At 32.8% G+C, this 27,295-nt stretch overlaps 2 protein-coding genes and 1 long non-coding RNA gene across 7 annotated transcripts in view; 2 read left to right on the top strand and 1 right to left on the bottom strand.

Annotated features, from left to right (window-relative positions):
* The window catches only part of LOC127858932 (uncharacterized), a 71,109-nt gene extending 58,570 nt beyond the window's left edge, over window positions 1-12,539 (top strand). For both annotated transcript variants that reach the window (XR_008039200.1, XR_008039199.1), the window contains exon 4: window positions 9,472-12,539. This is a non-coding gene — a long non-coding RNA (uncharacterized LOC127858932). The remainder of the gene's footprint in view (window positions 1-9,471) is intronic.
* The window catches only part of LOC127858850 (uncharacterized), a 344,634-nt gene that overhangs the window by 108,360 nt on the left and 208,979 nt on the right, over window positions 1-27,295 (top strand). The window lies entirely within an intron of this gene.
* The window catches only part of LOC127858873 (ankyrin repeat and BTB/POZ domain-containing protein 1-like), a 344,964-nt gene that overhangs the window by 127,272 nt on the left and 190,397 nt on the right, over window positions 1-27,295 (bottom strand). The window lies entirely within an intron of this gene.

Raw genomic sequence — 27,295 nt, 5'->3', positions numbered from 1 at the left:
TTTATGTGTGTGTTTATTATTTGTGTAATTTTCATCTGTTGAGTTAGGAAATTGTATGCCGCCGGGTCAAATGATTGGGGGTATATTGTTTTTGGCCTATCTGTTTGTCATTGTATGTGTTGTCTGTCTCAAAACTTTAAGTGTGGTCATAACTTTTGCAATATTGAAGATTTGATATTTGGCAGGCATGTGCATCTCATGGAGCTGCACATTTTGAGTGGTGAAAGGTCAAGGCCGAGGTTATCCTTCAAGGTCAAAGGTCTTTTTTTCTAAAATAGCTGCAGTGCGGCTTCAAAGCTCAGTAGGGGGCATTTTGTTTTACAAACACAGCTCTTTTTTAAATATTTTGTTGAGTTCATTGTCATTATCCACATGATCTGTGCTTCATGAAAACAATCGTTTCAGTGATATCTCTGCGAAGTACAAAACTGGGTTCAAACACAAGGTTGCTAGCTCAAATTGAATGAAAATATTCTAAACACTCTACAGACATATTTATTCCTCATAAAACTTGCTCAGAACATGCTTTTGAATGACATCTCTTGTGAGTTTGAAAATGGTCTATCTCTTCTACCAATATGAGTGCCAGTGGGCGTTTTTGAATGCTCTAGAAGTCAAATTTTATATTAAGACAACAATAAACTGGATAAACATACGCTTATGCATGCACATTAATTTCAAAACTATTTACCCCTCAAAATCAATCTTTAATAAACCTGAATCATTAGGCTCACTATATCTAGTCATATTTAAACACAAACCAATAAGTCACTACAAGCTTAATAAATTTTATGGAACTAGTTTTTTAGCTCGGCTGTTTTCGGAGAAAACTCTAGCTATTGTCATAGCCAGTTTGTTGTAAGCCGTCTGCTGTAGGCATCGTGCTTAAAACTTAACATTGGCCATAACTTTTTAAATCTTGAACATAGCAACTTGCTATTTGGCATGCATGTGTATCTCATGGAGCTGCACATTTTGAGTGGTAAAATTTCAAGGTAAACCTTATCCTTCAAGGTCTAGGGTCGAAAAAACAAAGTCAAGGGAAGTAATAAGCTTTAAATGGACATAGTTATCTGACCTGCCAACGTATATATTTTTGTTAAATAAATCAAAGCGGCGCAGAAGGCGGCATTGTGTTTCTGACAAACACATTGTGTTAAAAGGTCAACGTCAAGGTCATCCTTCAAGGTCTACGGTAAAAAATACACATTTAAGGGAAGTAATAAGCTTTAAATGGAGATAATTATTCAATATTTAAAATTTATATATTTGGCATGCATGTGTATGGCATGGAGCTGCACATTTTGAGAGGTGAATCTACAGTCACAGTAGTGGCTTTTAACTATTTGCTACTAAACGTAGAGATTTGTTAGAGACAATTATTTTCAAGGGAAGTAATTTATATAATTATAAATCTCATATTATATATTTCCTTGCCAAGAATTTAAGTTCTTTTGACAGTTACTGTACAGATTTATTATTTTCATTATTTGTAACTAAAATGATTGATTTGTCAATTTTCGGGTCACGAGGTCAAAGGTCAAGGTCCCTGTGACCTCTAATATTAAACTTTAACATAGGCTCTACAATGTATGTGCTTCCACCTACAACTTTTAAATTTCACACGTACATGCACCTTGATGAGTTCTACACGCCACACCCATTTTTGTGTCACTAGGTCAAACGTCATGTGTATCTCATGGAGCTGCACATTTTGAGTGGTGAATCTACAGTCACGGTAGTGGCTTTTAATAAATTGCTACTAAAAATAGAGATTTGTTAGAGACGATTATTTTCAAAGGAAGTAATTTATATAATTATAAATCTCATATTATATATTTCCTTACCAAGAATTTAAGTTCTTTTCACAGTTACTGTAAATATTAATTATTTTCATTATTTATAACTCAAATGATTGATTTGTCAATTTTTGGGTCACGAGGTAAAAGGTCAAGGTCCCTGTGACCTCTAATATTAAACTTTAACATAGGCTCTACAATAAATGTGCTTCCATCTACAACTTTTAAATTTCACATGTACATGCACCTTGATGAGTTCTACACGCCACACCCATTTTTGGGTCACGAGGTCAAAGGTCAAGGTCCCTGTGACCTCTAATATTACACTTTAACATAGGCTCTACAATAAATGTGCTTCCACCTACAACTTTTAAATTTCACATGTGCATGCACCTTGAGTTCTACACGCCACACCCATTTTTAGCTAGGCTGTTTTCGGAGAAAACCTGAGGTATTGTAATAGCCAGCTCGTCGTCCGCCGTAGTCGTCGTACTAAGACCTTAACATTGGCTCTGTCACACGTTCGGTTAGCGTGTGCTCTTTCTTATGAGTGACCGATTTGTTACTTTCACGTTGTTTCCCCAAGTGCGCAGGATAATGAAAGACTGTAAGTCAGAGCAACATTAACTGTAGAACTTTATTGACACAAACACACAGCAAGATGGCAATAGAGCAGAGGTCATGAACAAATGTTATTAATTGTTAACAATACAAATTTTACAACTGAAAGTATTCAATATCTAAAACATCAAACTTTAGGGAATAACTCGCTTTTAGCAAGAGGTAACTGAAGAATTTTAATATATAAAATAATCACCAAATATTTAGACTTGCATGTAGAATGAACAATGGTAATACATACAAAATACTGAACTTATATCACGTATACAAGTAAAGTAGAAATAAAATAAATGTCTTACCTGTAAGTCAGAGCAACATTAACTGTAGAACTTTATTGACACAAACACACAGCAAGATGGCAATAGAGCAGAGGTATAGAATCCATTCTGCGTTTGGCTTATATAGGAGTTGGTTGCCATCTGCTGTTGTTATGGTCACATTTGGTTTAGATTTGCTCTGACCCACAATTAGGTAATGACAACAAAGTATGTTGTAACATCAAAAGGGAGCTTTGATTAAGATATACAATGACAGGCTGTCATTTAAGATCTCAACATGAATAATTTGTTTGTGACTTAATTTATGTTATGTTATAATCTTTTACATGCATTGTTGACAATATTGGAATATTGAAAAAGTGTTACAGCAAAACTGTAGAAGGATGTAATGTTGATGCAATAATCTTTAACAAGCATTGTTGCTTATATTGGAAATATTGGAAAGGTATTTGATGATTCTCTTAACAATAAGTGATGTAAATATGTTGTATAATATTGCATTTACAACTAAAATTGTGTTACCCCTAAATATCATATTGCCAGAGATTGACAAGAAAACAGATATCAAGTGTAGCTGTACAAGATCATGAAACCCTACAACAATAAACAAATATACAAATGACATATACTATTAAACAATTATTCAAATGATCAAATAACTATAAAACTATTACTATAAAATCTTTAAATATGCAAATGACTGCATATATAAATGCAAAACACTGTGAAAGCTCTAAAATCAAAGTGCTTCCACATACAACTTTGAAACTTCATATGTAGATGCACCTTGTTGAGTTCACCACGCCACACCCATTTTCGGGTCAGTAGGTCAAAGGTCAAGGTCACTGTGACCTCTAATATAAAACTTTAACATAGGCTCTAAAATCAAAGTGCTTCCACCTACAACTTTGAAACTTCATATGTAGATGCACCTTGATGAGTTCTACAAGCCACACCCATTTTCGGGTCACTAGGTCAAAGGTCAAGGTCACTTAACCTCTAATATAAAACTAAACATAGGCCCTATAATCAAATTGCTTCCATTTACAACAAAGAAACTTCATATGTATATGCACCTTGATGAGTTCTACATGCCACACCCATTTTGGGGTCACTAGGTCAAAGGTCAAGGTCACTGTGACCTCTAATATAAACTTAAACATAGGCTCTAAAATCAAAGTGCTTCCACCTACAACTTTGAAACTTCATATGTAGATGCACCTTGATGAGTTCTACACGCCACACCCATTTTTGGGTCACTAGGTCAAAGGTCAAGGTCACTGTGAAAAAAAAATTCGGACAAGCGTTCGCAGCCGAGCGTGGCTTCCATTATGCGGTGCTCTTGTCTTTGTTTTGGGACACGATTGGATTTTGTTTCGGTCAATATTTGCGTGTACATTGTTTATAAATGCATTGCCTAATTGAGAAGCTTAACATTGTTTGTTTGTATAATGAAAACATGCTATGATATAGAAACCTCTTGATAAATCATTAAATGTATACACACAACAAACATTTACTTACATAAGATTCATTGTATACGTTATATACATGTAACCTGTGAACAAACTGTAAATAATGTTTATCAGATTAAAATTTACCTTTAATTACTTTTATTTATATTTAAGATAGAACTTTGCAATATTTGTTCTTCAAAATGATGAGCACTGTGAAGCAACATCAATGGTATCCATTTAAGTGCTTCCCAAAAATATCGCTCTGAGATTTCCCATTGACGGTATCTCAATAATATCATTTGGTGCAGGTTAATGCATAGACCTATACAAACATTTTTGGATAGGTTCCTGGTTTTTGGGTTAAGTGGGGTGCATGAGTATGTTAATGTCCAGGGGTGGCGAAATCAAATGTCCGAGTTGCCCGAGTCGTACATTTGCTTGTCTGGGCAACTGATTTTTTTCAATTAAGTTGTCCGTGGACAACAAGTTTTTTAAAAGTCGGGTCCAGGTATGCAAATGAAAAAAATACATTGTATTAAAGCCGTAATTTAAATTAAGTTTTACAAAACCGGATGTTGACATGCGATTACATTGTCAGTGCTATTTGCGGAGCAATCAAGCTAAAATACGGGCACTCTCATGCGCAGTGATCTCCTTTATTCTATAAGAGACCAGGAGCATGCCGCATTTTAAACATTCGGCCCGACTGTTAGACAGTGTACAGACTGGTTTCTTTTTTTTTACAATCAGATGGAAATAAAAAGTATCAAAGTAAGATAATCAAAACACGGTCTACCTTGTTATTAAAGACGACTTTAATGGTAAAGATGGAACTTTTTTTTTAAATCTTCAACAACGGAGCAGAAACCCGAAGCTTTGAGCAGTCCACCTCCCAAAAAAACTAAGAAAGATTATGAAAAAAATATGATCTATTAAACGCGCCAGAACTTTTCAAGAAACTTGGCTCACAGATATTCAATGGTTACCAGTTGATGATAATCAAATTGCTACCAGTAGCGGCGCAAAGCCTCAGTCTGATGAGGTCGACATATTGAACTAGTTTAATTTGTTAAGATTACGATGTACTTATGTTCAACACATGTTTTAATAACACTACCTTTGCAAGATTAAAAGTATTAGAAAGTCTTTATATTGTTTATAATATACTGCTATAATGAATGTACTATTGAAATACAACTATAAACAAAACTAGCAAATCATACTCATTTTGGTATATTCCACATTGTTTTACATTAATCAATAAATGCGTTTATAATTTATATAAACATTAACGGACAAGTGTAGTTCAGCAACGGACAAGTTAAATTTCCTAAATGGTTGTCCGTGGACAAGTATAGTTTTTTGAGATTTCGCCACCCCTGATGTCTGTTACTATTTATCATGTGATCAATTCATACATTGCAAACATAAATACAAAAGTAAGTAAATTAGAAATTTGAAGGATATATTGTTATCATTATTATGCCCCCTTTGAAGAATAGGGGGTATATTGTTTTGCACATGTCGGTAGGTGGGTAGGTCGGTCGGTCCCTCCGTCCACCAGATGGTTTTCGGATGATAACTCAAGAATGCCTAGGATCATGAAACTTCACAGGTACATTGCTCATGACTGGCAGATGACCCCTATTGATTTTGAGGTTACTAGGTCAAAGGTCAAGGTCACAGTGACTCGAAATAGTAAAACGGTTTCCGGATGATAACTCAAGAACGCTTACGTTTAGGATCATGAAACTTAATAGGTACATTGATAATGACTCGCAGATGCCCCCTATTGATTTTCAGGTCACTAGGTCAAAGGTCAAGGTCACAGTGACTAGAAACAGAAAAATGGTTTCCGGATGATAACTAAAGAACGCTTACGCCTTAAGGATCATGAATCTTCATAGGTTCATTGATTATGACTCGCAGATGACCCCTATTGACTTTCAGGTCACTAGGTCAAAGGTCAAGGTCACAGTGACTTGAAACAGTAAAATGGTTTCCTGCTGATTACTTAAGAATAATTAGGCCTAGAATCATGAAACTTCATAGGTACATTGATCATGACTGGCAGATGACCCCTATTGATTTTCAGGTCAATAGGTCAAAGGTCAAGGTCATAGTGACAAAAAACATATTCACACAATGGCTGCCACAACAACTGACAGCCCACATGGGTGGCATGCGTGTTTTACAAACATCCCTTGTTAATTGAACGTTTAACTGTTGAGGAACTTTGAGAAGACATAAATGAACTAATAGTTGTTACGTATGACTTCATTATCCAGTGCTTGATTGTTAGCTAGAACAACAGTTGTTTAATACCTGATATCTCTGGTAAAAATTCATAGGTTTTTAATATGTAGTTTTTATTTCTGCTGTATCCTCGCCCGGAATGGTGCTTGTATTATGTAAGAGTTATAATTGTGTGTCTTGACAACCTTTGCTGGTTTACGATTAATTAATATATAGGCACTGGCTTTAAGCTTTTGTTGGCGTTTCGTTTGGCGTTCAATGTTAAAATAATAAATCTAACATAATGTAGGTGAATATATTTGAAAAAAAGCCTGGTGTATAGTTGTAAGCAGATCGGACCTGATTCTGAACTTCCCACCATTACAGGTAATACAACTAAAAACGGACTGTGCGCATTATAGTTTGATTTTATTTACACTTCTGAATTAATAAGGCATTGGACATTATTTCAACAAAAACTATACTATAGCCAATGATAAGATTGCGTACCACTTCAAACCACTTCTATAATTGCTATTACAAAATATCGAAACAAAAACAAATAAAACGCACTGCAGTGTGTATACATAAGTTTGGGTCAAAATCTGGTATACACCAAAGTGAGCTCGCAGGGTTACAGCGCATTTACATCGAAATGTTAATCAACATAGCCGTCTGTATGATTAATTATTTAATGAGTTCAATCTTTCTCTGATATTTAATTGTTTAGATCTATTGATCGATTATCTTATTATGTATTTTAAAATGTTTATGTGATATAAATACTTAATTGTTGTGTAAAGCAAATTTTAATCTGGATATTGTATATGCTGTCTAATAAGAATCCACTAGTCTGACGGAATATGCATGTGTTGATGATTGCATATAATTTTACTTTATCTGAACTGGTTCAAATAAAACAATAATATTGTCATCATACTTGCTATACTTTCAACAAGTCTAAAAAGAGGTATGTTGGTGTTATATTTACTAACTTTTTATCAATAAAGCATTCATAGACAGTGCACACACATCTCGACATTTGCTTGGGATCCCCATTTTTTGCAGAAAGCATCCCTGAAAATCGTTGACCCCCGTCTTGGGTATACCAACATTTCATATGAACTCTGCCCCAGGTTAAAAGTCAAGGTCTTTTGTACAAGACAGAGGAAAACACTCATATATCCACTGCAATTAGGTATATTTTTAGCTCACCTGATTGCTCAGGTGAGCTTTTGTGACCAGTCTTTGTCCGTCGTCCGTCGGTCCACATTTGTTCGTAAACACTTTAGAGGCCACATTTATTGTCCAATCTTAATGAAACTTGGTCAGAAGTTTTGTCCCAATGAAGTCTCGGTGGAGTTCGAAACTGGGTTGTGCTGGGTCAAAAACTAGGTCACTAGGTCAAAAAAAAGAAAAAACTTGTAAACACTGTAGAGGTCACATTTCATGCCCAATCTTCATGTTACTTTGTCAAAATGTTTGTCTTAATGATATGTTGGTCAAGTTAAAAAGTGGTTCGGTCCGTTGAAAAACATTGCCGCCAGTGGGCGGGGCAGTTTTCCTTATTTGGCTATAGAGAAACCTTGTAAACACTCTAGAAGTCACAATTTTTGCCCAATCATCATGAAAGTTGGTCAAATATTGTTTTTCGAAAATGATGCAGATCGTTGATAAACACGGCCACCAGTGGGCGGGGCATTTTTCTCTATATGTATGTAGTGAAAATATGCGAACACTCTAGAAGTCACATTTTTGGCCCAATTTTTATGAAATTTGGTCAGTACATTTGTTTCCTTGATACGAGAGTTGAGTTCGAAAATGGTTCTGGTCAGTTAAATAACATGGCTGCCAGGGCGGGGGGGGGGGGGGGGGGTGGGGGGGGGGGCAGTTTTCCTTATTTGGCTATAGAGAAACCTTGTAAACACTCGTGAAGTCACAATTTTTGCCCAATCATCATGAAAGTTACTCAAAACATTGGTTTTATTGATATCTCGGACGAGTTTGAAAATGGTCCAGATCAGTGAAAAAAAAATGGCCGCCAGTGGGTGGGGCATTTTTCTCTATACATGTATGTATATAGTGAAAACATGTGAACACTCTAGAAGTTACATTTTTGGCCCAATTTTCATGAAATTTGGTCAGAACATTTGTTTCCTTGATATGACAGTTGAGTTGGAAAATGGTTCCGGTCAGTTGAATAACATGGCTGCCGGGGGGGGGGGGGGGAGGCAGTTTTCTCATATTTATATAGTAAAAAAAGCTTGTGAACACTCTAGAAGTCACATTTTTTGCCCAATCATCATGAAACTCGGTGAAAAGATTGGTTTTATATATATCATATAATTAAATGCCATAATTATTGCCTTTAGATTGTCCAAATTTTCATTATATTATACAAAATCCTAGTAAACACTCTAGAGGTCACAATTTTGTTTCAGATTTTATGAATCTTGGTCATAATATTTATTTTTGTAAGCAAAGTTTGATGTATGGTGAGGGGGGTCAACTCAAAATATAGGTCACCAGGTCAAATCTTACAAACATAAAATCACTCCATATGCTTGAGTTTTGGTTCAATAGTGATGAAACTTGACCAGGATGTTTGTCTGGACAATATCTAGGTCAAGTTTGACGTTTGGTAAAGATTGAATGAACCGACTCCTCTCAGGTGAGCAAACTAGGGCCATCTTGGCCCTCTTGTTTCATGTACAGTGTTGCTTACGGTATACCACTAGGAGGTGCTATTAGAAATATAGGCTATACCACACCTTCCAGTGGACCAATTCATTAAACCCGAATATAGTTATTTGCGTGTGTAATAATTGTTTGGAGGAATATTTGCATTACTTTGCGTTATAGTATAATTTTTATCTTGGATATAACATGTATATTTCTGGCAACATGAAACAGCAAAATTGTTCTTATTGTATATATTTTTAACATTATGTCCTCATCCGATGATTTGAAATGTTGTTCATATAATATCATTATTATGTGGACGACACACATAAACGTAAATTGTTGCAGTTGTCATTCTGATTCATGTTATGGTATGCATCTTGGTATTTTATATTTCAGGAAAAAAGAAGTCGACGCCGCAGGAACAACGAGTTGTGATGAGTGAATTTGAAAAATATATGCATCTAAACAAATTGCCTGGGAAGTCCAAATGCGAGATATTGCTAAAAGAAAACCCGTGTTTAAGTAGAAGAAGTTGGAGAAATATCAAAGACTTCGTTCGAAATAAGACAAAGACATTTATCAAGCATCAGGAAAATTAAAACGACTGAGGAAAGAACAAGATGCAAGAACAAGATGCTGTATATTTGAATGCTGTAACTGGCAATTTGCAAAAGTGTTTTGGAAACAATCCAAAACTGACGATATCATTATGTAACAGTAAACAATATATAACACTTTTTAACAAACATTTGTTGATTAGGCTGTTTGAAATTTTGAACTATAAAGTTATATTGTGAAACGAATTTTGTCCATGTTTCATATTCTGTAGGGAAAGTATCTTTTCAGAAATGGAGTATGCTCAATTATTAATTTTAATATAAAGTTAAGTAATCGCAGTCTCGTTGAAGACATTTTATAAACATGTTTGGCGACCGTCATTTTCAATAAAATAAACATGTATGTTTTTTAATTGCGGTTATCATTATGCTTTAGATATATGCAACAGAATTTCAAACCCTTTTGGGTAGATGTCTAAAAAAGCTTTTCAATTTATTGTAGTAAATTAGAAGTAAAAGCAAAATTGTTGTATTATTTACTTTTTTATAATCCAAATATATTGATAGGAAATAAAAGTTTTACTTTAAGTCATGTTTTGATGCTTGAATTTTCTGTATAGGTGATATATTCAAAAATGGAACCGTTATTTCTGTAGATGAATTGAGTGAAATATACAGTTTAACAATAAATTTTATTAATTATATAGGGGTGACAAGAGCAATAGATAAATTTGTGAACAAATGTTGTTTTACCCTGTCCTACCCAACAAATGATAAAACCCCTTTTCCCCCATTATTACATCTCATATTAAAAAACTAATCTGGTGCTAAAAGACTAGATAATATTGATAATAAGAACAATAAACAACCTTCAGTTAAAGCAAAATGGGGTATAAAACTCAATACCATAATTAATGAAAATGAATGGAACTGCGTTTTTGAACTACCCTTTTTAATAACAAATGATGTAAAGGTACAGTGGTTCCAATACAGAATAATTCATAGAGTACTTGGAACAAATAGTCTTTTGAGCAAAATGAAAATAACAAATGATCCATTGTGCTCCTTTTGCAAACAAAGTGAGTAAAATTTAGAATATTTATTTTGGGAATGTCAGATATCTAAAACATTAATTGATGAGATATAACCAGGTTAATTGTTGCCTTTTATGAATAAGAAAAGTTTTCTACTTGGGTATTTAAAAAAAGTCGGCGATAGCCACAAATAATGTTATTTTGTTAATCAAGCTATACTTATACAAGTGTAAAATGAATAAATTCATCCCAAACAGGAGCCAAAAAACACATAAAGTATGAATATGATAACTTATAAAAAATAGCAATTTCAAATAATAATACAGAATCCTTTGTCAGGGAATGGGTATTGTTTACTACCATTGTAGACCAAACTTAGTATTTAAATTTAATTAAAATTGTTCTTTACAACTTTTTATAAATATGCGTTTTGTTTTGTTTTAACTCACAGGACCATGTTGACATCTTTAAAGAAATTATAGGTAGAACCTTTGTGTCATAAATCACAATTACATGTATATTTTTTGTTTTTTTCTATACATTTTTTTTCATCTGCATATGCAAACACTATTTGCTTACTATAATTTATACACACAGGTACTTAAAATATTTATGTACGCTGGTAAATGTCCTTATTTTGAAAATGTACCTATTTTTGCTTTTTTAAGCTTCCTATTCATCTGAATTTGCATATACTAATTTCTTATTACAATTAATACATACTTTTAATATGTTTATATACTGAAATATCTAGTTTTTTACTTTTGTTCTCTATAAATACTTGTTTAATGTTTTTCCAACACACAATTGCATGCAACTGTCTTATAGTTACAGCATTTTTTAAACTCTGAATGTCTGTTGACACGAAGCTGTGTTTTTTCTCTTGTAAATATTTGTTATGTAAAAGCTAACAAAGACATGATATGGTTTGTGATTTTGTTTATAAACAAAAGTAATATATACACTCTTAAGAGTATAATGTATAAATTATATGATAAGCTTTTGTAGAATATTTAAGAAAACAATTAAACATGGTCTAAGGCATTAAGCGTTTGCTCTAGATGCTGTGTATTATGTGTCAGTCATTCTGTCATCTATGATAAAGGTACGGTGTGTTTTTATGCTCCCTGATCGAATGATCGGGGATATATTGTTTTTGGCCTGTCTGTCTGTCATCCATTCATGGATTCATTCATTGGGTGTGTCCCAAAACTTTAACGTTGGTCATAACTTTTGCAATATTGAAGATATCAACTTGATATTTGGCATGCTTGTGTATCTCATGTGGCTTCACATCTTGAGTGGTGAAAGGTCAAGGTCATCCTTCAAGGTCAAAGGTTAAATATATGGCTTCAAAGCGGCGTAGTAGGGGGCATTTTGTTTCTGACAAACACATCTCTTGTTTTCAAACTTCTATGCAAATTGCTTTGTTTTTGTATGTCGCTATCTACAACCATATATATATAAAGTATGACACTGTGACATTAATCGTTTGCATGTGTACTTTTGTATGTCACTGTCTATAATTATACGAGTCGTGTTCTGAGAAAACTGGGCATAATGCATGTGCGGAAAGTGTCGTCCCAGATTAGCATGTGCAGACTGCACAGGCTAATCTGGGACAACACTTTTCGCACATGCATTATGCCCAGTTTTCTCAGAACGCGACTCATATGATAGTTTGTGTTGCATATGTACATAAATATGTAGCTGTTTTCCTGTCTTGTAATAAAACGTGTGCGGAAAAAAAATATACATGTATGCATGTACATGTATGTTGCTTTATTATGTCTTTGCACATGTACTCATGTGAACAATTATTTTGTACATGTGTAAGATGTGACTTCTAAAATAAAGAATATGTTATTCAGTACACTGTTCTTGTAGTAAAGTGTCAATGGTGTCCCTTGTGTGGCTTTTGTTTACACCCGATGATTGTTTACACACCATGCGTACGAATTAAACCGTCACCCATGTGGTTCATTAAGTGATTTTCAACAATAAAACATAATACTAGTAACTATATACATTTACTGACAATTTTATAGGAGGAAATCCAGTTTGATGCCTTACCTACAATGATGCAAATCGCCGGTTGAATGGCTTAAGGGATAAAGTTATGTTGACATTTTGTCTGTCCGTTCGAAACAACTTTGCTCAGAAAAAACATCAAAATTATTAAATGAATTTGATCGAACCGTCACATTACAATGGACGGCATTAAGAGAAAGTGCAATGTTCTGGTCCAGGTTTTTCAACTCTAAATATTGTTATTTGGAACATAACTTCAAATTTAAAGGCGGTATTTGGTTTAAAGCGGGTATATACGATTTTTTATATGTGTTTATTTGTAATATATTGATAAAATATGTTACAATTACACAAAATAGACAAAAAAAATTATACATTAAAGCCGAATTTATAAAATGCAGCAAAGACAAATTAGCGGCCCGAGCCGATTGTGACGAACATATTTTCCTACAATAACCGAGGCATTCGTCTTTGTATTAGGATTGGAGTTAGTGTTCGTGTGTCGTATGAATAGATATCGTTGCAGAAATTCAAATACACCGTTAAACTAAGTTTAGATTCACATTGTACATGTATGATATACATGCTGGCGAATTCGGCTGTACAGCCGTTTTCAATTTGAGAATTAAATATCTGGCTTATTTCGAATTTTTCGACACATGTTCTTCTTAACTTTTATTTTAATTTATTTTGAAATATATATATATAATTAGTTTTTTACACATTTTATATAAATTCATAAATATTTGACAAAATCGTATATACCCGCTTTAAACCGGCATACAATATTATAAGAGAGACACGAAGAGAAGTACAGTGTGCAATAAATGGCCTGGACTTCAATTAAGTTTTCTTAGCCGGAGCATAATTTCGGAACTACATGTATAAACAGGGATTGGCTGAATCCTCATACATTGATAGAATACATTTAAATTAGTGTGTAAGATATTTAGCTCTACCTAATCTGTATCTAATTATCTATATATCTTAATTGAACTTTATCTACATCCATTCTGTGTTCAAAATTCAATAACTATTGATGGTCGTTACAAGCTATATGCATCGTTACATTTCCGAAACGAAATGCTCGTATGCATGAACAAGAAGTGCCCCATGACTAAATGGTGTCCTATGATACCAGCAGCAAATATTAAAAGAGTGATTGGTAGACTGATGTGTTCTCTTTCATACGCATGGCGCCTTGATGGTAAACAAGTGTTTTAAGATTCAAAACGTTATTCATTAGGGTTAAGGAAAAAACGGATTTTACAAGAAGAGCACCACATAACGGGTGCCAACGCTCGGCAGCGGGTGCAGTTTTGAATAAATTAAAGCATGTCAGAATATTTTTTAGAGGTCACAGTGATCTTGACCTTTGACCTAGTGACCCAAAAATGGGTGTGGCGTGTAGAACTCATCAGGGTGCATCTACATATGAAGTTTCCAAGCTGTAGGTGGAAGCACTTATATATAAAAAAATATATAAATATTATATTATTTATATTATATATAAAATATAACAATTGATGATTCTGTCCTTCTAACTACATTTCTAATTTACTAAAACAACGTGAAACTCTTTTTTAGCTCTGCTGATTTAGGAGAAAACCCGAGGTATTGACATAACCAGCTCTTTGTCCGCCTTGCTAAAACCTTAACATTGGCTCTAAATTCTAAGTGCTTCCTACTACAACATTGAAACTTCATATGTAGCTGCACCTTGATGAGTTCTACACGCCACACCCATTTTTGGGTCACTAGGTCAAAGGTCATTGTGACCTCTAATATTCTTTTGCAAAGCTTTCATTTATTCAAAACTGTACCCTCAGCCAAGCGTTGGCACCGGCTATGCGGCGCTCTTGTTTGCTACTGTCCTCGGCACAAAACAAAAATTATATATTTGCATTTGCATCCAACAAAATCAGTAAAACTAATTGTCACTTAATAACAGTAACTAAGTATGTTGCATGTTAACTTTTCAACTATTATATATATATATATACATTAGGACACCACTCATGATGTGACTATTCAATTATACAACTACGGGACACGCTATTTATGAGAAATTCCAATACATCACACCATATCATCTCAGATTTAAGTAAGACAATCTAGTGTTCTTTTAACTGCCATTTTTACTTTAACATATATTTTTATTTTATGTTACGATGCATTGATCTTGTTTCTGAATTCATCAAAAAATCATATAAATCTCTTCTTTTGAAGAGAGATGTTATCAGATATTAAAATAATAAAAATACAAGTGAACAAACTTCAGTTGAATACTGTGACCAACTAAGATTTGCTTAAGAGTAAATGAAGTCTTGAATTAAAATAAATACAAGTAATAGGAAAGACTCTGTCTCTGGGATCCCAGTTAAGACTTATTGTCAAATCTGCAAATTTGCCCTTGGCCATATAGAAATGGGGACTAATTACCAGCGAGTCATGTAAAAACTCAGGGTGTGGTATGCTGCTATTTATCTCTTGAGCTTTCAAATTAATTTTATGGGTAATTTTCATACAACAAAACAGATGTGGCAGATAAAAAAATTTATAAGCAGAACACATGAATCATACAAATGATATCATATAGTGTAATGAAAAAGCATATGAGCACAAATTATATCTCATATTATTGGTGCCAATGTCATTTAAGTGTCACATTTCAAAAGAAAATTTATATTAAAGGGTATTTTTAATTGTTAATGAGAGTTGTGTTCGTGAAACACAATGCCCCCTACTGCGCTGATTGAAGCCATATATTTGACCTTTGACCTTGAAGGATGAACTTGACCTTTCACCACTCAAAATTTGCAGCTCCATGAGATACACATGCATGCCAACTATCAAGTTACTATCTTCAATATTGCAAACGTTATGATCAAGGTTAAGTTTTTGGACAGACACACACAATAACAGACAGACAGGCCAAAAACAATATACCCCCGATCATTCGAGCATGGGGCATAAAAAGGTTACTTAAAGATGATTATTACAACATACATTACTAAATCAATATAGCTTCCACATTTTGCAATACAATGTTTTACTAACTACACAATGCAAAAAGGAACATGACATCAATCTTGGAATAATCTTTTCAATAATGTATAATATGCTGTTTTAATTTATAAGTGAAATAGACACTTGCTTATAAAAACTGATTTTACATAAAAAAATAATTGTTTAATTTGATTTTGTAAATACTAAAAAAAATGAAACAGTTTATAAATGCTGTCAGAATAATAAAATATGCAATTTATATAAATACATGTAATAAAGTAAGAAAAACGCTCTTTGGTACTAAAAAACCGAATGAATATTTCAATAATACATTTTGAATATGTAATTAACAGTTTTGTCTAAAAAAATCACCAATTCTTTTCATATCAATGTACACGATTCTGGCATAGTTTTGTGCAACTCTAAAGAGTATTCTATGCATTGAGGTAAATTTTTCATTTTGAGAGCAAAATATTGTTGAATTTGGCACAGTAAAATTGATATAACATTTCCATCTAAGTCAAATTTATTTTTAAGATTTCTCTTAGAAGATTCTAGAATACAAGCCCAGGTACTCACAAAATTTAAAGGTATTTAATACGTTTATGGGATAACCATTAAAATGTGTTCCTTTGTAAAAAAAACTTTTTTTTTATGTACTGTTGAAACATTGAAATCTAAGTATCTGATACTGGAAATTTTAATCATTCAAGTTTTTAACACAAAGTGATCATCATTTCAACATGTACGAGTTTCCTGATGATGTAAGTCCTGTATTTAATCTTACACACAAATGCCGGTGTATATTTTTGTTAGTAATGATTTCTGTGATAATTGTGAAAAAGTAACATGTATATTTACCGTTTGCATTTATTGCCTCATTGGAACAATATAGACAGACATTGAGCTTCTATGGTTATGTTCATTTCAGTCCAAAAGGTATGGTTATTAAAACTTAAATAATACAGAAAGAAAGCACGTACAAAACTGTTCTACTTTAAGAAATGTTAATTGTTATCATATATTTAATCATTATAGAAACACATATATATTAACAATACATGTATTATCAGAAAAATGTGAACATATTGTGCTACATTTATGAGTAAAACCAGCAAATCCAGTTTGAGCTGTTTATTGTTATTGTAAAGATTTTCAATGTACATATAGTGTGATAATAGCATTACTTAAATATGCAATAAATTATAAAGATATTAAACAAGAATGTCATATTTTTACCAGGCATTTAGTAACTACTTGCAATGCATAAAGAAGGACCAATATTGATAGTTGCAAAATTGAATAACATTGTCCACTTTTGACCTAAATTAGTTGGACTACTGTAACATATATGTATGCATTAAGGAAGTCATCATAATCAGAACTGATAAGTACCTAACATAAACACCTAGTTATTGACCTGGGTCTGGTTGCTCAAAAACCATTAAATGTGATTTAGCTGAAAGGTGTCAATTTTTTTACCAAAAACATCTGGTATTTCTTATTCAATTTCAAGTAAATTAATTTTGGATTGATCAAATGTGAAAGGTCAAGCAACTGTGTCATGTTTAAGGATAGGTACCGGTAGTCCCTGTTCTTATTATATACTTTAAATTGCATGTATAATGTATGTAATAGTGAATAAAAACAAACAAGTACTTTATAAACATAGTTGTGAATAAAGTCTTTCATGGTTATGAGTTAAAATGGTTCTAATTGGCATCTCTCAGTCACTTAATCAGACATTCAATTACTACAACAACTATTTTGGTTCCCAAGACACTGCAGTGCTGTAGCCAAAATGATTAATCAAATGTAAGCGCAAGCACGTGGAATTGTTTTGAATGTATGAGCACATTTCATTGTCCATGCCTTTCCTGTTTTTTGCAATGTCAACGTTGTTATACTAACACAAGGCACTTGCAGGTTTACTGTTGCGACCTGCTCTACCGATTTCTTGCATGTACTTTACAAGTGTTGTAGGTGGTTGCATATGAATAACTCTTGCAATTGAAGGCGCGTTTAGACCCATACCTAAGGCAACTGTTGCAAGCACTTAACAAACTTTTGGATTGTTCTTTCTAAGCTCAGAAATAATGTGAGCTTTCATTCTGTCCGTGTAGTCTTTGTGAAATTGTGGTACAATTCGATTTTCTGGTTGTGTACTCGATTAAGGATAATATGCGTGTTTTCCTAGTTCATGGCAAAGTAGTTGAAAGCAATAGCCTAGACACTCCAAATTATCACAGTACATTATGGTGACTAGAAACTCAATATGTTGGTATTTTAATTCAGGCAGCACTTCATGCATTATCATATCATACTTGTCATATTTGTGAATATTTGGCATGTTTTCATTTTTTTTCCACAAAAATATAAGGGCGGTCTGGGTTGGCTAATACTTTTGTCGTGTTCTTGAATTGCAGAATTTCAATAAGTTTTTTTATATAGCATTTATGATTTGGTGTTGCTGTCGCTGTAAGTGTCAAGTGAGGTATTTTGGGAAACAAACATGTCAGGCCTCCAAGTCTGTTGAACGCTTTGCTTAAATCTGAACCCCTGTAAAAAAACAAGACACATTACAACAATGATGTTGTTCTGTCGTAATTCCAGCAATCAATATTTAAATTATTTTATAACACGATTTTTGAATGAACTGGAAAATGCAATTAGAAAATGCAACTTTTTTCATTCTTTAATCTAGGAATGTGTCCATAGTTACTCAGAAATCTGTAAATAATGAACAGTCAGATATATTTATGAATAATCGCTAGGTGTCGAATTAGCAAATTGCTTATTTTCAACACAATGGTAATCGTGGTAACACAGATTCAAAAAATGCTTAATTTCAAGCAAATGCAAAGATGGCTATAAATTGAATCAATTTAAAACCATCTTTGAATTTATTTGAAATTGAGTATTTTTATGTTGTATTTAAAAAAAAATATTTGGATAAAATTGATACTACATAACCATACTCAATTGTAAAAAAATCACCAGTCTTATTTGCATTTCTGAAAAAATCAACTTGAGGACTTTAGTATATTTTTATGTTTGAACATTTAGACTTATTTGCCGATACTTAAACATAAGTAACAATAAAGTAACTAAGAATTATTTTTAAAATAAATCCATACATTAATTTGAATTAATTATGTAGATTTATTTTAAACATATTCTAAGCTACTTTTTATTTAATGATGCCAGAGTATTAATGTAAAATGTTTAAAGTTACTTAATAATTTAAATGAATTATTAAAAAAAACTGCTAAAGATTTAAATCACAGAATAAATGAAAGCAAATTAAAATACATTGCTAAAATAAGTGTGTAATTTAAATGTTTTACAACCCAAGCTTTGAATATTGATTATTAATTTTGAATTTAAAATAAATATTTCCATATTGTAAAATAGAAATTTCAAAATGATCATGAAGTAATGAAAGTCAAAGCAAAACTAACTTTTTTCAGTACACTTGGACTGCGCAGGATATGGACAGGATGTGGAAATGGTAAGTTCTGAATTCCTTAGACATTCTTGTGAAAAATTATTGCTAAATTACATGGGTGGAATGTGTCATCCTTTGAAATGTGTCATCCTTGCTTATTTGAAAGAATGTGCCAATCAACGTTCTAGCTCATTTTTAACTGATCATTAAACAATTTTTTGTTTTGTAAAACATTTTATTAAAGTGTTAATGTATTTTTTATTAAGTATTAATTTACATGAATACAAAGACTATGAATGTGTTAAAATTGTTAAAATATCATTTCAGAACTAATATCTGTGCCAAGACATTTTGTGTATTAAATAATATTTTTTGTATTAAATAATATTTTTTGTATTAAATAATAATTTAAATGAAGAATAAAAATATGAATGTTTAGAAATTTTCTAATATCAATTAACAAGTTAGATCTGTGCCAAGACATTGTTTTCTGTTTTAAATAATATTTGATGTATTAAATTATAATTTAATTGAAGAAAAAAATATGAATAATTAAAAATTGTAATAATATAATTTTAGAAGTTAGATCTATACCAAGACATTTTTTTCAGTTTAAAAAAAGCATATAATATAAGTCCTTACTTAGCACGCATTTCGGAAAAGCGATACACTTAGAGACAGGCATATTTAAAGTTAAATATTAACAAAACACACTTAAATATTACAAAGTAATAAGGTGAAAAACAATTGCAAGGTATATACAGGGAAAATGAGTAACTCTTTTTTGCTCTATTATGATCAAAGGCAGCGCACACTTTTTACCTTTTTATATTATTTAATTATCAACAAACAATGTTACATATCAATCATAAATGTGATAATTAAATTAAATTTTGTCTTTAATCACTGCACATCAAACAAATCAATTAGTCTGAAGTACTTATAAACAGATTAAGGAAGTGTGAATAATTTTTGATCATTTCATACATATTCAAAAATGATTAACAATCAATATTTATTTAATTAGATTAAATCATTAAAAGTTTGAGTCGTAAACTTATAAACTAAAACAGAAACTTTAAATAATATGTCGCTATATTACTATTTCTTTCATAGTCTTAAAGAGTTACAAAAGCATTTAATTAAAAATACTACTACTCACTGATTACGCAATAACAACACCGACAATTATTTGTATAACTAAATTGTTCATTCATTAACCATTCTTCATTCACATACCTCATTTTCTACCTAAATATACAGATAATAACACAAACGTTGGGAGGAGAAAACTCTAGGGTTTGGGTAGACGAGGGGAGAAACGTCCAGGGGGAGAATTGACCGGAAATCTTTTAACGTATTTTAGAGAATTTAAAACGTGTGCGTAAGGCTATAAATTGCGTAAGTAGCATTGGAAAACGGGGCTTAACAACTTATTTCAGTATTTTTCCTATTTGAATGCAGTACATCCGTTTTCCTGTTTTTCTTACTTTAAAGGTTTATTTCAATTTTCCTTGTTAAACAAGAAATAGAGGATGTGCGCCACGTGTGAAAATGATATTTTTCTATGATCACTCGTGAAATAACAAACGATCTTACACTGACATGAACACATTTTCTGTTTCTTTTATGCCCTTTTTTCAAGAAAATAATTAACAGCTGTTTCCCTTTTCTTGAAAAGTTACCCTTTCTCGGAGTTTCTCTCGTGGCGTGCCTCAATAAATTTCAAAACACAAGTGTGACGAAATGACATCATTATACCAGCGATATTCTCCAGTTTTTAACTGTTTTACACTGTAAATAAACGGTGAAAAAAGCATTAAAAAAAATGTGTTGGATTCGGTGGAATGTCGATTTTAATTCACTCTTGATCATAGAAAATATATATAGATTTATTTATGATAATCTAAAAATAGAAAAAGGAGTTCCGAAAATTTGTTCTTTTCACCGGTGAAAATAACAATTTCTTCTTTTCACTGCTGTTATATCACTGCAGAAATGTCATATTTTATCATTAGGTATAAACGAAATATTTTAATTACCGCTGTTTCGACTTATGAATTGCAAAGAGATAAATGGAAACCAGTTATAGCGTACCTTTGAGATTTTTTTCTCGTGCTTTTTTAAGACGTGACCCCGGAACCCGGAAATACTGTTATACTCCATTTTGCACTCTAAAAAATATAAATTGCCATTTGCTTCCCATATGAATTATCAAGAGCAACTTCGTTTGCTGTATATTCACCTAAAATTTCATCCAGGTCTAAATCATCATTTAATGAAAACAAATCGTTTTTGTTATATTTTGCCATGTTAATTTGTTGAAAATGAAAAAAAAGATATGATAGTCTTATGTAAAAACTAATACATAGGATCCGGGGTTCTGTCCCGGGTCATGAGAACTTATTTTGGAAAAGAATGTTCTAAAAAGGTGCGAAATCTGTCAACCTAATATGCAAGTGTAATAATCTGCACTTGCCAGCTGACTTTTTAAGATTCGCCTTAAATACACGTTCAACTGGCACCGGTTTAAATTTAAACAAGCAAATTCGTTGCATAAAATCCTGCTAAAAAAATTTTGTTTATGGATGGGTGTAGAAATAAAAGAAAAGGTATAAGTGAAGGGTTGTGCCTTTCGGAAATTATTTTTTTAACTGATATGTACCTGTGATGGGTTTGCAGACAATAAAATGCAGATCACTGCCTGATAATTGAGAACAATTCAATCAGGACATTTAGAGAATCCATTTTTGTATGGTAGAATCCTAACCAAATAAGGCATATTTAATCAAAATGTGTGATTTTGACCTTAGTGTGTTACTTTGACCATGACCCTAGCAACTTTAATCTGATATTTGACACTCAGCTAGATAATGGATAATAATTGTGGACAGTTATTACAGAATCCCTTGATGCATAGTGCAGGAATGACTAAATAATGAATAATTCATCAAATTTGTGACATTTGACCTAAATGTGTGACCTTGACATTAAACCCTAGGATTTTGGGTGTTGAATGTGAAGCACCCCCAGATGATTGAGAACAACTATGCCAAGTTTCATGGCTCTGGTTCATGTGTTAATGGAGATAAAGCTCTAAGCTTATATTAACAAGCATTTTTCAAGATACAAAGGGCCATAACTCCATTATTAACAGATGGTGTACAATGGCATTCGGCGTGCATCACCTTCTTATCAATATATATACTTATACCAAGTTTCAATGAAATCCGCAGAAGCACTTCAAAGTTATGGCTCCGGACACAAAAGTGCCATTTTTTGAAGATACAAAGGCAAATAGCTCCATTATTAACAGATGGTGTTAAATGCCATTTTGCGTGCATCATCCTCTTATACACGCATATACTGATACAAAGTTTCAATGAAATCCGCCAAAGCACTTCCAAGATATGGCTCCGGACACAAAAGTGCCGGACGGACGGAAGGGCGGACGGACAACGCGAAAACAATGCCTATGGCGGGGGATAACTACCGGGAATGCTCCTTCAATATGTCTGAAAAGTGATTTAAATAACCAGAATGTTTAACTACCCGTTTCGTTTTATTACAATCTCGGCTTCTTTTTGTTTAAGCGCAGATCTTAAATAAACATGTTTATTAAGAGATCAATAAATCTAATCGAAAATATCCACCAATAAACATTGCTTAATGATGGGTCTTTGCTAATAATAACTACGACATTTAAACTTGTGTTTAAAGGTGTTTTTTTCCAAAGTAAACACAATATTTCCCGCATAAATGATTGCAAAATTCGGCGCTTATTACACTTTAATTGTTGAATTGATATATTTTTGAAGATATTTGCTTTGAACTGGTGAATTAATGGCATTTAAATTCATGAAAGAATTTGATTATCACAAAGATAAGCTTTATTACATCGGTCATTTAATTAAATAAATCAGTATTCTCTATTCTGTACCACCCAAAACATGATACACCTGCAAGTTACGTTCGTTTCATTTAATAACGGTTAATATTTTGCGAATCAATCGACACCTTACTAACGATCCCGTTACAGACGAAATATTCGTTGTACCTAGCCTATGGTCACGTGACTAAAATCTCGTCTCCACCGGGAGAAAATCCGCGATAACCTGATAACGTTTTTATTTGTATATTGATAGGTGTTTGGTTATAATCAGCTGAAATAGTTTATGTTAAAATCAAGCTAGGAATGCTGTCGTTATGCAACTCTTAGTGTGAAGGGATTAGAATAAGGATAAATAAAAGTGTTGTTAATAACCTGAACATAGCCTTAATTGGAAATGTTTAGCATATGTAAAAGCAATAGGAATGATTACTGAAACTGTATTCGGTGCTGTAGTTTGTGTTCACGAGATGTTTAATTATCAGGTTTGAAAAGTCAATAATATGTTATGTTTGTATAGATCTTCTTTGTGGAAATTCAATAATGAATAATGTCGAACTATAAGGTGCTGTGTTATTGTGTGTTTTCTTAATTCTAAGTCTGTACTATTGCAATAAGGTATGTAGGTCCCAGTACGTCTTGTAATAATCCGTTGATTACTGATGGTCAAACATAGCAAGACTACTATGATGTCAGCAGGAAAAACTTGTTTGTGTTTGCTCTGGCTGGTTTGCTGTGTATTCAGTGGAAGTGTTAATGGCCAGGGTCGCATTCTCATCGGAAGCCTTGACACCAACCTGGGACTTACGGGCATGGTTGCAGTCGACAATGACACGCTCATTGTTGCAGGACGCAATTTTATTTGTAGCATCAATACTTCTGCTGCCAACGAGAACCAGACGGTGATTCAGACCGTTACCACAGGTCTAAACAGGACCTTGGGATTCAATGACGTCACTGTAGCCATGATTTATAGCAGCGAAACCAAGCATTTCATTACGTGTGAGAGCAATCATGACAAATGTGATATTATAAATGTGTATAATATTTCACAAATAATTGCTTCAATTCCATTTTCCATTAAACGGCATGAAACAGCCAGTATGATATTACGCGATGGCACCAATGATTATGTGTTTGTGGCGCGACCACTCAAAGACGCTGGATTGGTCTGGTATAAACTGAACAACAACTTTGACGAGGAGGAAAATAAGATTCCATTCAAATTTGGCAACGACAACGTAACAGTTATTTTTGTTAAAGCAGTCAGTGTAAATCAATTTCGTCTTTTCTTCAGCCAACAGTTTGTTATAAATGAAGGTAAATATGTCAGCAGAGTTGCTCAAATTTGCCAGAAGACCGATAAGGATGCAATGTATACAAGGGATACTTTTATGGACATGCCGTTAGAGTGTGGGGACTTAAGACAACTGGAGGTTGTTGAATACATACGTCAATCAAAACTCTTTGTTGCAGCATTTAGAAGGGGCTCAAATGCCGCTATCTGCTTGTACAACTTCAAAGACATCCAAGACAAGTAAGATTATTTAACTGCGTATAAAGTCTGCATAAGCTGACAAGATATAATGTTAATGAAACGATTCTAACAAATATTTACAATTCTTTTTTTCCTAATTCATAGGTTATGTGTATATACATATCTTTGATTCTCAACAGAAAATGTAAACCCTTTTTTGTACTGTTTGTCTCATGTACAACTCTAGTATTGTCAAGATATTTAATTTAAACTTTTTATTTGGTTGAGATCACAGACCATGTCACATTACTCTGACCTGCTGTTAAGCAAAGTAATGCCCCTTCAGTACTTTAAGTGAGATGTGTTCTTAGATCATGGGAACATTTTGAACATGCACACACAATATATACCATTAATATTTTAGTTAAAAAGCCATATGAATTATATTCATGGAATTACAGACTGCAACATTTAGAAGTATACGAAAGATACTATACATTTATTTCAATATCATTGATCATATCCAATAAAATTAATTCCATTTTACTCTTTGATCTATGTGGCATGAAGTGCATAAATCCGCTACTTACATTTGTGAAAAATGTTAGTAACATAAATATTCGATTTGTGAAAAATGTTAGTAACATAAATATTCGATTTGTATCCAAAACTCTGAAAAAAGAGGACCATGGTTGCCCTTAAGCGCTCACATTTGTTAACGGACACTAGTTGTTGCAGACTAGACATGGTGATCTAGTTTTTTACCCAATTTACCCAAAGTCAAACATGGCCTTCATATAATCGGGATAAACATAATCCATCAAGATTGAGTCACTAATGTGACGTCTTAACTGGAAACTAATAAATATATATATATCCATGAAGTGTCATGATGAAATCTTTTATCCTTTTTGAGATATAGTCCTGAAAAGATACATCATACGAAAGCACTAAAGGGCAATACATATTATGTAAGTGTGGGGTTATGGTTCGTGTGAATGGAACTTCTTGCCATTGATATCTATAAACTGACTACGTTTCACATAGAAATCGTGAAGCGTATCGAGATATAACACAGAAAAGTGACATTATAAGAAAGTGTAGGGGTATGTTTTTTGCAAGGCACATATAATGTTTCATGTTTAAATGTTATATAGTTAGAGATATAGCACTGAAACGTTTTTGTGACAGACGAACGAACGACCAGACATCGAAAAATCTAAACCCCCGCTTTCGGCGATGGATAAAAAGGACATACATCTGCTTAAAAATTGCATGGCAGAGTAACGAACCTTATCATTGGTCACGTTTTATGACCCCGTAGACATGTTTAATTTTAAATGCATGAATGTTATTAAATATTTAATAGAATAAAATTAAAATACTTATCTCCTGCAAAACGTGTTACTACTATCGTAGTACATACCGCTTATAATACGTGTTGCATTTAAAACCTTAAACTGAATATCATCTTGCATGCAAGTTGCTTCCAAACTTTTCTAGGTTAAACACAGGGAACAGTTCTGCTTTAAGTTTGGTCACGGTAAAAGGTCGTGTAATTTGACCGTTTGTTCAGATCACGTCTATGTTAAGTTTTGTTTCACAATCTGTATTAGATACGGAGATATTGAGTTGTTGCTTACCAACAATTTCTCAAATCACGGATCTATGGAGTTGTTTAAAAACCTTATTGAAGCATTTTTTTGAGGCCAACAAACAGAGGAGATCGATAGAAAAGGAAAAACAAAAGCTTATGATATTTTATATCAACACGATTTTATAATACATTTAGGATTGATGTTGATAAATGAATCTTCAGTTTTCAAACTAACAGCTTTTTGTTAACTGATCAGTTGTTGATTTGAAACGTAGGTCTTTGAAATGTCTGAACCCCAATTAAAGCTGTATCACTAAAACATAACATTATCTTTGTCATTCCAGATTAGTTGAGAATGTGAAGCTATTTAACGAGAACAAGTTGAACCTCACATATGACAACCTTTGGACACAGAATCGACCGTTTAAACAAGGTCACGGTGTAAGTCACATTCTGGTTTTTATCATGTATAATTTGTTTTCGTTATGTATACATATCAATCTCGTTAAGTTAATGAGAAAGGGAACATACAAATATTATTTCCGACAAACGCAAGCTTAACATGTTTTTGAAAGCAAATGATTGAGTCGATGCACCTTCTAGAGTAGGTGCTTGGGTCGGGACATGAAATAAGTCAAAGTAAACCAGTTAATTAGAGCGGTCCAAAATAATTTGTTATTCATATTGCAACTATATGTTGTAACACATTTACGTAACGTATCTTATTTTCATGCCTCTTTTGGTATAGCAGAAATGGCCTAGACCTTTTTTCGGTCGCGCAACGTCAACAACAAAATGTCGTAGATCATATATATCGAGTTTAAATCATATAGACCACAATGGACATATTGCTCTTTTTGTGTAATCCTTGGCGTAAGTGTGAATGTCTTACTGGGTCATCATTAAGTAAATCTTCGACAAAATGTATGGAAATAAATAATATTAATAGACATCCTACATGTATATATATAAATATACGATATATATATATATATATATATATATATATATATATATATATATATATATATATATATATATATATATATATATTCACACATATGACCAGTTACGGGGTCTCTGATTTAGACATAGGTCATGGGGTTCCCACTTTAAACACGTGTATCTCCATACCCTTTTTTATCCGATATTAACACGAATTAAGGTATATAAGGGTA

This window comes from Dreissena polymorpha, chromosome 1 (assembly GCF_020536995.1).
Source record: "Dreissena polymorpha isolate Duluth1 chromosome 1, UMN_Dpol_1.0, whole genome shotgun sequence".
NCBI classification, from domain to species: domain Eukaryota; kingdom Metazoa; phylum Mollusca; class Bivalvia; order Myida; family Dreissenidae; genus Dreissena; species Dreissena polymorpha.
This window is presented reverse-complemented; position numbering and strand designations above follow the sequence as displayed.